The sequence below is a fragment of the Pseudochaenichthys georgianus genome, chromosome 17, assembly GCF_902827115.2.
Source record: "Pseudochaenichthys georgianus chromosome 17, fPseGeo1.2, whole genome shotgun sequence".
NCBI classification, from domain to species: domain Eukaryota; kingdom Metazoa; phylum Chordata; class Actinopteri; order Perciformes; family Channichthyidae; genus Pseudochaenichthys; species Pseudochaenichthys georgianus.
In genome coordinates this window covers 9,907,420-9,919,573 of record NC_047519.1, presented here as the reverse complement: position 1 = coordinate 9,919,573, position 12,154 = coordinate 9,907,420, and positions in this window count along the sequence as shown.

Sequence of the window (12,154 nt, the reverse complement as noted above, 5' to 3'; positions counted from 1 at the left end):
ATTACTGTGACAGACAAATTGTATTTATTTAGCTCAGATATATCATAATACAACTATTATAATTACCCTCAAGAACGTAATAATCTAAATGTGATTATATGATACTCATTTTTTATTTTTTTTAGATGGTTTTCTTGCATTGCACAATTATCGGTCTGTGAAAAACATTGTTATTTTGTTATCTTGGCAAGAGTGCTATCTATCTAGCTATTTATCACTCGTAAAATGTTATCTCACCTAAGGGAAAAGCAAAACTAAGATAATTCCATGAAATAAATGGGTAATAACAAAATAGGAACATATCATGGATACAATACCATGTGTACTGGAATGTAGAATAAGCATACTTTTAAATCTGTGCTAAAATACTATTAAAATACACTAATAATAAAGAGTAAAAACAGGATAAAGCATTTGTAGTAATATAACAGTCACATTTCAGGAAAGTCTGATCGTTTTATAGAGTTAAGCAGCCCTAAAACCCACAGTGGTAAACGCAGACACAGCCCTCCTTGTAACCCGGAGTCTTGCTCTCTCCCGCCGCAGTAAATGTATTTTATTTACCTTGTAAAAGTCCTGTGAGTGTGAAGGCCTCAGTGACACACTCGGTATACTCTACAACAACGGCCCCTACAGTCTTTCACATGGTGGGTTTGCCAAATATTTGGGGGGACAGTGTGGTTCTGTGTGTAAAGAATGTTAGAGTATAGCGTATAATAAGTGAGAAACCTATGTCTGGAATAATATTTTTAGTAGCATTTCCATTTTTGGAGAGCTGACATGATGATCGCTGTCTTCTGGAAAATCTTTTTTCTGTTTATTTTTAGGTTTATATTACAATAAAACTGACAACATGTTGTGCATCATCTACTTTTATGTTTACTTTTTTCTACTTAAGCCTATTTTAAACCCATACAATGTGTTTTCCTGATATTCCCTCTATACTGAGCTGACACAAACTTCCTTCAGAGTCAACGTGGACACTGGATTTAATAGCCATTATGAGAAAAATATGGAATTGACTTACTTTTGCAAGTTCTCCGCTTGTTATTAGGAAACCATCTATCTTTAAGGATATTCCACATCTACTGAGACTCAATGCATTCAGCACTGCGAGTTGCTGACCTCGTCTTCCATGGACCTTCTGGGAATGGAAAAGACAGAGAGGGAGAGAGAGAGAGAGAGAGAGAGAGAGAGAGAGAGAGAGAGAGAGAGAGAGAGAGAGAGAGAGAGAGAGAGAGAGAGGGGGGAGAGGAAACGGAGGCTGATGTAACAGCCTGACTGGCGGTAGGAAAGAAACAGAGAAAATAACACGCTTTTGGATTTTGAGGTAAGGCCAAAGTCCCAGAATTCCACCTGATCCACAAATGGTTTCAATTATGGCCCTCGGAGGAAGCTGTGAGCAGCAGAGTCTGGCAGCTTCTACAGCAGCTACTGACAAAAACAGAGTGGAGTTCATTTTACTGAACAAGGGAACCTGCTAATTAGTTATGGAGAAAGAGAAAATAAATCTTGCGCTGCATACAAACAAGCTGAGTCACAGCTGGGATTCAAAGTTAAATGGAAACAGCAGCTATAATAGAATGAGTTTAGGCAGAAGCTTTTGTCTGGTTATCATAAATCAACATGCGGATCAGAATAGTTTAGCAGGAAAAGCACATTATGTATTCTATTATGCCCTTATATGTTTTTTCTATCCTTGATTGGATGCACACCCAAAATGTGCTGTTCTTTCAAATGTAGGCCTATATATTTCCATTTTTCCAAAATTGGATAGAATTTGTAAATGTGTTAGCGTTTCAGGTTCACTGTGAAATAAAATGGAAGTTTTTATCTGTGGGCACCATTTTAATTTAGAACTAGATAATGCAATTCCTGAAGAAATTGCTAGTGGGAATGCTTTATGCTGAAAATCTGACACTAAACTGCTATGCTGAAATGTAATGTGTAAGAAGAAAGTGAATAATTTAGATTGAAATGATACATGAACACCGGGGGCTTGAATGTGCAGATGAGAGAAGAAAAGAAAGTAAAAAGGCTTGGAAAAGCAGCAGAATATTTGAACTGCAAACTTTTGAACTAACTTGATGGTGAATGATCTGTCGCCATGCCAACAGCATTTGATGACATCCCATAATACGCTTAGATGCGTTGATGGCTGCATCGTTACCAAACCTGTGAAGTTTTGGGCCATTTGAAGCATTTTCACTGAAGTTATGAGAAAACCGTGTTTCATGGCGAGCATTGTGTTTCCATGGCAACGGCATTTGAAGAAATCTCAAAACTGTCCCGTAGATGTCTTCACGGCTGGACTGTTAGCACACATGTGAAGTTTGAGCACTTTTTGAACATTTTCATAGGAGTTATAGCGACATCGTCTTTTATGGCGAGGGATGCGTTTAAATGGAAACGGCATATGACGAAACCCCATAATTGACGTAAAGCTGTTGAGGGCTGGACCATTACCCATTATCTGAAGTCTGCTGCTCTGAGCATGTCAGTTGGAGTTATGACAACATCGTGTTCCATGACACAGGTGTTTATATTTGAGCTAACGACGTGTCCAGAGATCAAAGGTTTCCATGGTGATCAAATAAATGTGACAAAGGCTCAAATTTGTTGAACAACACATTTGTAACAGGTTTGTTAATTGACCAAAAAATATGACCAGTTGGAAGATTGAAAATGGGATTATTATTAGGATTATTTGTAGGTCATTGAAAAGTAGAATCATTTAGGAAGATGTGAACATTGAAGGTTTCTATTTTAGAAAAGCTGACACTGTAGTGCATCGCTGGTTTTAAAAGTGATTTATAAGAGTCATGTTTAAAGATGTGCAATACTTAAAACGTTTATAAAGATCCTCTGAGTGTGTGTCATTAGTTAGCTGATAAAATGCTAGGGATAAATACCTTGACATATTGACTACAAGAGCTTGAATCAAACAAGCAACCTTGTATTTGAAAGATTAACTGACATAGCAACAGTCGCACGTGGTATATAAGTGGTGTGGCCGAGTACTTTAAAGGGTTCATGAATAGAGGGGACTTGAATGTGAAATAAGAACAAGAAAATAAAAGTCTAAATGCATGAAAAAGCACCAGAATATTTGAACTGAAAACTTTAGAACTAAAAGCATACGTCTGAACTTACAATTTTACAATCTTACAAGTTTAATGGAGACATGTTGAAAGTTGTTGTCACTTCATGCCCTCAAGAGGCATTTTGTTTAATTATTTTGCTTAATTGTTTTTAATCTTTCAAGCTACGAGATGTTTTCCTACGTTTGTCATGAACAATTATGTCTCAGGAATGTAGGGTTTGGGAATTATGGCAGGTTTAAAAGAAAACATGAAGGCAAAATGAAATCTGTCCTCCACTCTAGCTGTGACATCACACACTCTAAAATCTGAAGAAGGCCTCTTTATCAAGGTCTGAACAATGTATAATATCTCTAAAAGAAAGAATCAGATTTAAAAGTTGTGTTACACGAATAATGTCAGAAAGATGTGTAACATTTTAAAGATGGAATGAAGTTTCTGAGTGAAAGTATGAAGGAGCAGTTAGCAGTAGAAGAAGGAGCAGTTAGCAGTTGAAGTTGCATGAAGATTGTTGAAGTCTGAAGATTTCTCCATTGACTTCCATGTTAAAAATGTGATGAATTATGGGATGTATCTCTAGAATTATGAAAGTTATGAATGATAAAAGTAATAGCCATCGATTCCCGACCGAGCTGAACGTTTTGTTGTTTGAACGGAGTTTCTACGATGTTCAATGTGGGAGAAGAAGCAGCGCAAAATAACCCGGCGGAATAATAAAGAATTTTGTGCGTAGCATAACAGATAGTTGGAATGCTGTGTCAGCATTCCCACCAAATAACAACATAGGCACATAGGTAAAGTGTAGTGGCTGTTGAAACAGGATTTTATTTATTATCAGTTGTAGGCCCCAGGCCTTCTCAAATTAAACAGATCAAAATAAAATCTATGCACATACGGGAGTTCTGCTGCCAGATCAGCACCTCATCACAACCCTTGGTGAGCATTACAATTTAAGTATTTGGAACAGAGGTGGGAAGTAACTAAGAACAATAATTTAAGTACTGTACTAACAATTTTGATATACTAGTAGTTCTACTTTGTACTTCTAACCCACTACAATTCAGAGGTAAATAGTGTACTTTTAGTAATACCTTTAGTTACTTTACAGATTTGGATTAATGATGTGAAATATAATCAAGTCTTAAATCAAATTTTAGTTACACCTGGAGTAAATTCACAAGCTACCCTGCAGTATACAAAGTCATTACATTACATATCATTTACTGTAGCTGATGCTTTTTATCCAAAGCGACTGGTTTCCGACTCACCCTGACCGGGAAGTGGAGTGGAGACAGAAGTGTTGTGAGTTAATAAACTGGCAAAAACTGTTTTACAGTGGTTGGGCCAACATATATGGTGAACCTGCCTCCCCAGATTGCCCCTCACCTGGCTACTTCTCTAACCCCTCCCGGAGCAGCCCCCAAAGTTCCTCCCAAAAGTCTCCCCTGAAAGAAAGTATTTTTCAGAAATTTCCAGTGAGACCCTGACTGAAAAAAACGTATAGCACACACTCCCAGACATGTGACACCCAGTGGGCCTTTAACAAAAAGCCCCCACTAAAAGACCTGCAGCAACCAGTGAGCATCTGATGCGGCTATCACACCAGCGCTTTTCAGTTTCTAGCTCCGAGCGGGAGCTTTTCTGGTTCAGCTCCGGTTTCCCTTTTCAGCTCCCGCTCTGTTCACACCGCCCACTGGCTCCCCAGAGCTGCCCCTGCTGCGTCATGACGTCACCGTTTACATCGCTGATTTGCCCCCCAACGGCAGCCATTACGGCGCTCACAACAACAACAACTGCGTTGGGTCGATGATCGTGTTGCTTTTAATCACACGAAGCCAGAATAAATTGAATAACGACTTCTCCAACCTTATACTTTGCTCCAGAGTGCCGTGGTTCATTGTTTATTAATGTGCTTCTGCAGCATTTACCGACCGCTGCAGTGCTGCTCGTCCACTGAGTTTATTCTCCCGTTAGCTCCCGGTTAGCTCACACTGCAGCGGCCGCTCTAAAGTATTCACTGTCCGACTCACACAAGCAGCTGATGCATATCCCCAGTTCCCCTTAGCCTAAGTGAATGTGTGTCGGTCTGAATTGACGCTGTTTGGTATCACAACGCTGTTATGAAAGTTTCTCTGGTATAAAACGGGTGATGTTAGCATAGCAACCGAAGCTAAACTGACTACTTGCATCCGATAGCTGCAATAATACAAAACAACACGTCTGCCTCTCCACAATGATCGATAACAGCGAACGGATGGTCAAAGTAAGGCACAAATAAACAGAATCACACGAAGCCTGGTTAGTGTTGCCTGACTTTATAAAGTGTGTTTATAGGCACTACTGCTTGTAGGCAGGCATAACAGTCGACCCATGTTCAGGGGAGGTGGGTTTAGTTTCCTGCACGCCTCGACGTAAGCGACGTCGCCTCTTAGCTCCAAAGCTCTTGCCTCTGGACCGACAATTTTTTGGAGCTGGAAATGAAGCGGATTCCGGAGCTAAGAGCCGGCGCCGCTGCGGTGTGAACAGGAAAACCCGGCGCTTTTCAGGCTCTAGCTCTGAGCCGGAGCTGAAAAGGCGCTGGTGTGAAAGGGGCATGAGAGTATCCCGGTTAAAGGACCCAGTTTGGCAGCTGGTGGCAGGAAAAGGCGCGAAACCACATGTAAAACGTACTAATTTACGTTTTAAATATAATATAATACAAATTCCATTCTTGTTACAATTGTTGTGATTATATAATATAATCTTTTCATTGTATTTTTAAACTATAACCCCCCCATTGTCTTTTCTTTGTCTTTGAGATGCAATGCAATACGTTTTCTGGGATCAGTCAATATAATATTAAAAACAAAAAAGGAAATTAAGGTTTTAAGGTTTATGTTGGCACTTCAAGTGCCAGGAAATAAAATGTTGACATCTTGACATTGAGAAGAATAAGTTGAAATGTTGTGAATCAATTTTGAACTTTGGAAAATAAATAATTCTCATAGCGTTAGCACGTACACAGAAATTTTACATTTATTCTTGACATTTCAGATTCATCTATGTCATGGAGAAAAACTAAATTCCCTGGCCCCTAGTACTCACAACAGAATAGTACAAAAGGCCAAAGGAAATGTAATATTGGAAACCAAAACAGACTAAAGGAGCAAAGACATTTTCTACAATTTTACTCACACTCTTTATCTTGAAAACTTTGAACGGTTTTAAGCATATATGATTCTGAAATGCTAACGTTAATCATTAAAGATAAAAGCACTTGATATGATAATGTAACATCTTACTTTTCTTCCTGGTTTTGTCCATTTTGTTGACCTTCGTACAGTTTCCCCGCTTTCACTATTCATGCTAAGCTAAGCTAACTTGTAGCATGCTCCACCTATTGATGTTTCTGGTGTCTGCCTGCCTCAGTTTCTCAGGAATACATAACACACAGAGACATAAACTGACTCACATACTTGCTAAACTTGGTAAGAGTCTGATTGGAATAATGACTAATAATGATTCACTGGAAAGCAGTTGAATTCATTTTGGTAGGTTTTGACAAGTCTAAAAAAAGTCTAGAGCCTTGCTAGCAGTTCTGTGAAGCTCATTGCTTTAAAGGGAAATGGAAACACTTTTCAAACTGCTTTCCATGCGACAATATTACCATTAGGAAATGTATTTATCTAGTCTATTTCCAATGTAAACGATCGAGATACGCGAATTTACTTTTTGAAATACGTGCCTAATGACCATGGGCGCTTCCATTGCTCCGGGACTTTTCCAGTGACGTCACTGATTGGGTACGGCTTCCTGGGCCAAAGCTCAATAACAAACAACATGGCGTGCAATGCACCAGTAGTTTACATTACAAGAAAACGGTCGTCGTCAGGAGTTTATTGTATTGCCCCAGGCTGCACAAATGGATTTTATACGAAGAAGGAAGAAGTACATTTCCATAGGCTGCCACTAAAGGATGAGAAGCTGCTCAAAGTCCAGTCTGGATGCCTGGTTCAATACAAACATTGGATTTGAAGCCAGGATCTGTTCCCACAATATTCGATTTCTCAACGTATGCAGTCGGGAACACCGACCGTCCCAGCACGTCGGCCGCGCAAGACAATGACAGTGTCAACAAACGTGAAGTTCGTGCCACCAAACGAGTTGCTTCAGCTGCCGAGAGAGAGGTAAATATTGCAGCACTACCAGATTACTAGCTCACACATGTATTTACTGACACAGTGTGACCTTATTAATTAACGCAATCGCGTCCAAACTAAATGGTAGCTATTATTATGATGCACAATAGAGAATTAGGGGTGTTCTATAGCTCAACTAATTAAACACGCTCATCTGTCGAAAACAGCCCTAAAAAGGCTAGTATTGCTATTGATGGATGGTATTGCAGGACCCAGAGCGCACGGAGCACAGAGCGGACAGCAGATAACGGAATTGCAGTTGATTGCTTATAGATTATCAGAAACATTTCAAGGGGACACAGCCCCATTGGATATTAACCTATGGATTAACTACATCATCGTTTTTATCGTTGTAATGCCATTGAAGACCAGTTTAGACCAGACAATGAGGAAGGTAAGCCGTTAGCCTGGCGTATGTTAGTATCTAGCGCCACTTGTTTTGATGTACGTTTTTGTGGATAACCTCACGAGTTTGTATCTTTCAGTGTTGAGGTGGGCACCGTTAGATTCTGTGTCTCCTTGCGATCATAAACGATGTGTTGGATGTGCGGCTAGGATAAGTAATAAGGGAGCTAGGAGTGATTTTCGGTGCAGTAATAGGTTAGCATTTTCGCTCGGGGCTAATTCAGAGGCTCACTGTTAGCATTGTGTTTTTTAATTTTTTTTATTCCGGATCGTATGCCACTCTATTCGACCGGATCGGTTCATAAGCATAGGCCATGGGATGCCTGGTAACTGTAGATGCTTCCACATCAATGTCATCTCCCGACGAATAGTCAAATTCATCGTTCAAAACGTCGATCTCATTACAAATTCCTCCATCGCTGCCATATCTGCTACGTTGTGTTGACTTTCGGTGGAGCGAAAACACAGCCAGTGACGTCACCATTTGGGACTCCCCTAATGGCGGAGGCCTGGTCCCGGAATTCCCCACCCAGCCGGCGGATAATTAATTTTCTTTTGGCGAGTAATATCATATACAATAAATATTACGATCAATATCCATTGTAAAATGAATAAACTACCGGAATATTATAACTGTAATTGGTGTTTCCTTTCCCCTTTAAGCTAAATGATAATGTCAACAGGCTTACATGCATTAAGTGACAAGGCTGATATTTAGCATATATAGCATAGGCTATTCTGGTGTGAGTTATGTATTAGTTGTGTTTTGTTAGTGTGGCTTTCATGTAGAATGCTTGGTTTGCTGACAACGCCACCTGTGGGAGTTTCGCCCCCAGGAAAATTACTAAAAACTAAAGTTATACAATTTAATAAAAGGCAATCAGGTTCGTTTTAACACCACAGGCAGAGACAGTATAAAGGACATTACAACAATTGTTATTTTATTGGTACATAATTATATTCCTAATAGTACACAATATAATGTTATAAAAGTTCTCCAGGGAGGAGTGAGAAGACAGTGCTGGGGCTTACCACGGCGGCAATTAACAAAACGGGGAGGAAGGGGTCAAATCAAAATCACCCGTGACACTGCACATCAAACAAAACGGACATGTGAAGAACACCACCACCAGGGATTGGGTTTGCCGCCTCGAGCCCACAGCACCTGTCCGCACAAGAGAAACCGTTACAAATCAGATTATAAAACTTGGTTGGATATGAATAAACAAAAGGAAAACAACTCAAATAAACCAAATCTAAATAACCGTAAACAACAAAGACTCGAGTAAACTATTAAACAAAACGTTAACAAAAGAAATAAACAAAATCACACAATAACAAATACTATGAATGTACTCAAAACATGAGATGCACAAAACAGCTAATCCAAAGAAATCAACTAAACAATAAGTGTCCTTGCAATTCCGCGACCTCAAAACGGCCCTGGTGACAGTCCAACACGGAGTAGTCAGGGCCCAGTGGGCGACTGGTGATTAGGGGCAGGTGGGGCACAGCCCCACCTAGTGTCAGCAGAAAGTATTACAAATAATGATTGCAAAAAAATTGCAAAAAATAAATTAAAAATTATATAAAATATATTTTAAGATCATGTTAATCATCTGATTCGTCTGTACATTGCTGTTTTAGTCTATGTTCTTCTAATTAGTGTCTACAGTGTGTGCCTGTTGAGCTGTTTAGAGCCATGTGAGACAAAACCCGATCCTGCCCCTCCCTCTCTCTGTCTAAGTCAATGGTGACTGTAAAAACTACACTGCGCATGCTCAGAGTATTTTCCTATTTAATGTGTGTGGCAAAAAATAATGACCAGAGATGGGCTCAGAACAGTCTCATAATACACACATGCACACAGCAGGATTCAAACTTTGTATTTCCGGATCCATACTTGTGTTTTTCAATACACACACAAATGTATTCCGTTTCATATACATGTAAATAAATCCAATACAGAAAAGTTTTACATATGTATTTTGATCCTCACTTATTAGTTTCTCCCGTTTAAATCCTCTGAACCTGCAAACACAAACAGCTTTCTGTGCACGGATCGCTTTGCATTCGTGTGTGGGTTTTTTGAGACTCCCCTGACGTCAGGCCGATTCGTACTTGTAATTTTTTCTATCTATAGCCAATCAGATGTCTCCTTCATTCTAAACCAATCACACGAGCGCGCCCCCACGAGGGTAAGATTACTTCATAACGCATTTTGCGTAGTCCGTCAGCTCGCTAAACAGAGGGGCGGAGCTTCAGGTGATCATGCAGAGCAAGCTTGTCTCCGTCAGACTCAGCAGCTGATCTGATCTCTCTCTCTCGCGTCCGTTATACTTCACTCGCGTTTATGTCCATATCGATCAGATCCAGCTCTCCTGATCGGCCTTTATAGAGAGCACCGATCAAACTATTAAGAGTGAATATCGGCCGATAATGACCGCGGGGCTCCCCCCGTTAACAGGTCACTGTCTAGCACTGGCTTCGTAGTGCACTGATCGATTAGGCTAAGCAAACCTGTAGCTGCTTCCCTCCACACTCACAACAACTTCATAACAGACATAAATAAAGCAGCTGTATTCGCCATACAGGAAAACACACATTTAAAAACGGTTTTTCCTGCCGTTTTTTGTGTACACAAGCATTCATCAATGTTTGGAAAGTGGCGCTGTCACCTTAATAATATAAAAGGCTTGTATTTGCGTGCATATCCTGTTCGGAAAGTGGCGCTGTACTGAGAGTGGAGGTGTCCTGACATTAGCGCCTGCAGGCAGGCTCCATGGAGCTGTCAGCTCCGGACTGCGCAAAATGCGTACATGAAGCCTACGTCATGAACGCAAGAAATCTACCCTCGTGGGTGCGCGCTCATGTGATTGGCTTAGAATGGAGGAGACATCTGATTGGGCTATAGATAGAAATAATTACAAGTACGAATCGGCTGACCGTCAGGGGAGTCTCAAAAAACCCACAACACGAATTGCACAGCAATCCGTGCACAGAAAAGCTGTCTGTGTTTTGCAGGTTCAGAGGATTTAACGGAAAACAAATATGTGAGGATCAAAAATACACATGTAACACTTTTTTCTGTATTTGGATTTTATTTACATGCATATGAAACGGAATACATTTGTTGGTGCATTGGAAAAAACACAAGTGTGGATCCGGAAATACAAGTTTGAATCCTTTTGCGGATCATGAAATACAAGTGTGAATCCTTCCTGTGCGCATGTGTGTATTATGAGACTGTTCTGAGCCCATCCATGAGGGGCAAAGTGCTGCCATCCCCACCAGTGGTGTAGTGGGGGCGTTGGACGCGGGGGTACGCCGTACCCCCACTTATTTGGAGCATGATCTTTTTGTAATAGTCTAATAAATATAAAATCATTGCCCAGTCTTATCAGTTTGCAAGTGTGTATTTGTTGTAATAATGACAACATAATACATTTCACAGTAATTATAATAAAAAATAAAAAACTGATTTTCCTTAAGAATTATGATTAGTCATCAGGCTCGTGACCCCCGCGGCGAGCTGGGGTGTGTCAGTGACACACCCACGGCCATCTTACCGCCCGCCGATTTTGCGGCAGCTTCTTTTCCTCAAGAACGTTAACGAAAAAGCTCTATAATGGCAGGCAAACATTTTTTACTTGACTTATTTCTAAAAAGAATATAATTCACAAGAAGAAAGAGTCTAGCAGCACCGAAGCTACAAGTGAAGCTGCTACTAGTACTACAGTACATCATCAGAAAGGAGACGCCTAAAGACGTGGATAATGCTAGCTTAACGTGCACGTTAGCTGCGTTAGCAACGTTCCCCTGGCTAGCTCAAGCTCACCTTTCCCAGAGGTATGGACGGAGGAGATGAGGGAGGGGAGGAAAACAAGAGACATACCCGTGGATAGACTGCAAAGCTGGGAAACTGGGCTGCAAAGTTGTTCATCCATATCTGATGTATCAGTCTTCAAAACGCAAGGTGTGTGTGTGTGTGTGAAAAAAGCAGCGCTGTCTGCTTATTTGCAATGTAGGCTAGGCCTAATCAGAATAATTTCCAGTCCAGATTCAATGTTTGTATTAGTAGGCTATATATATTTTCGTTTTGTTTATTTAATAAGTTAATTTCAACAACTTTGGGAATTTTGTTTGTTTGTTATGAGTTTTAAATAGATTTTGAAAGTGGAGATAGAGAGAGAGAAAAGCAGCGCTGTCTGCTTAGTTGCAATACTGTAGTTTATGCAATGTAGGCTCTACATTGTTTATGTAACTTATGTGCCAGTGTGTCCATGGTTTTGAGTCTGTGTGTCTGTTGAGCACAGCGCCGTCTGCTTTTTGCTGCAGTGTGGACCTGTCTGCCCGTTTTGTGAGTGCACTGCGCGCGTGCGCACGTTGGCATTGTTTGGGATGACCTAATTTAAAATAGCGTCCCCCCAGTAAAAAAATCCCCACTACATCACTGATCCCCACCAGAGC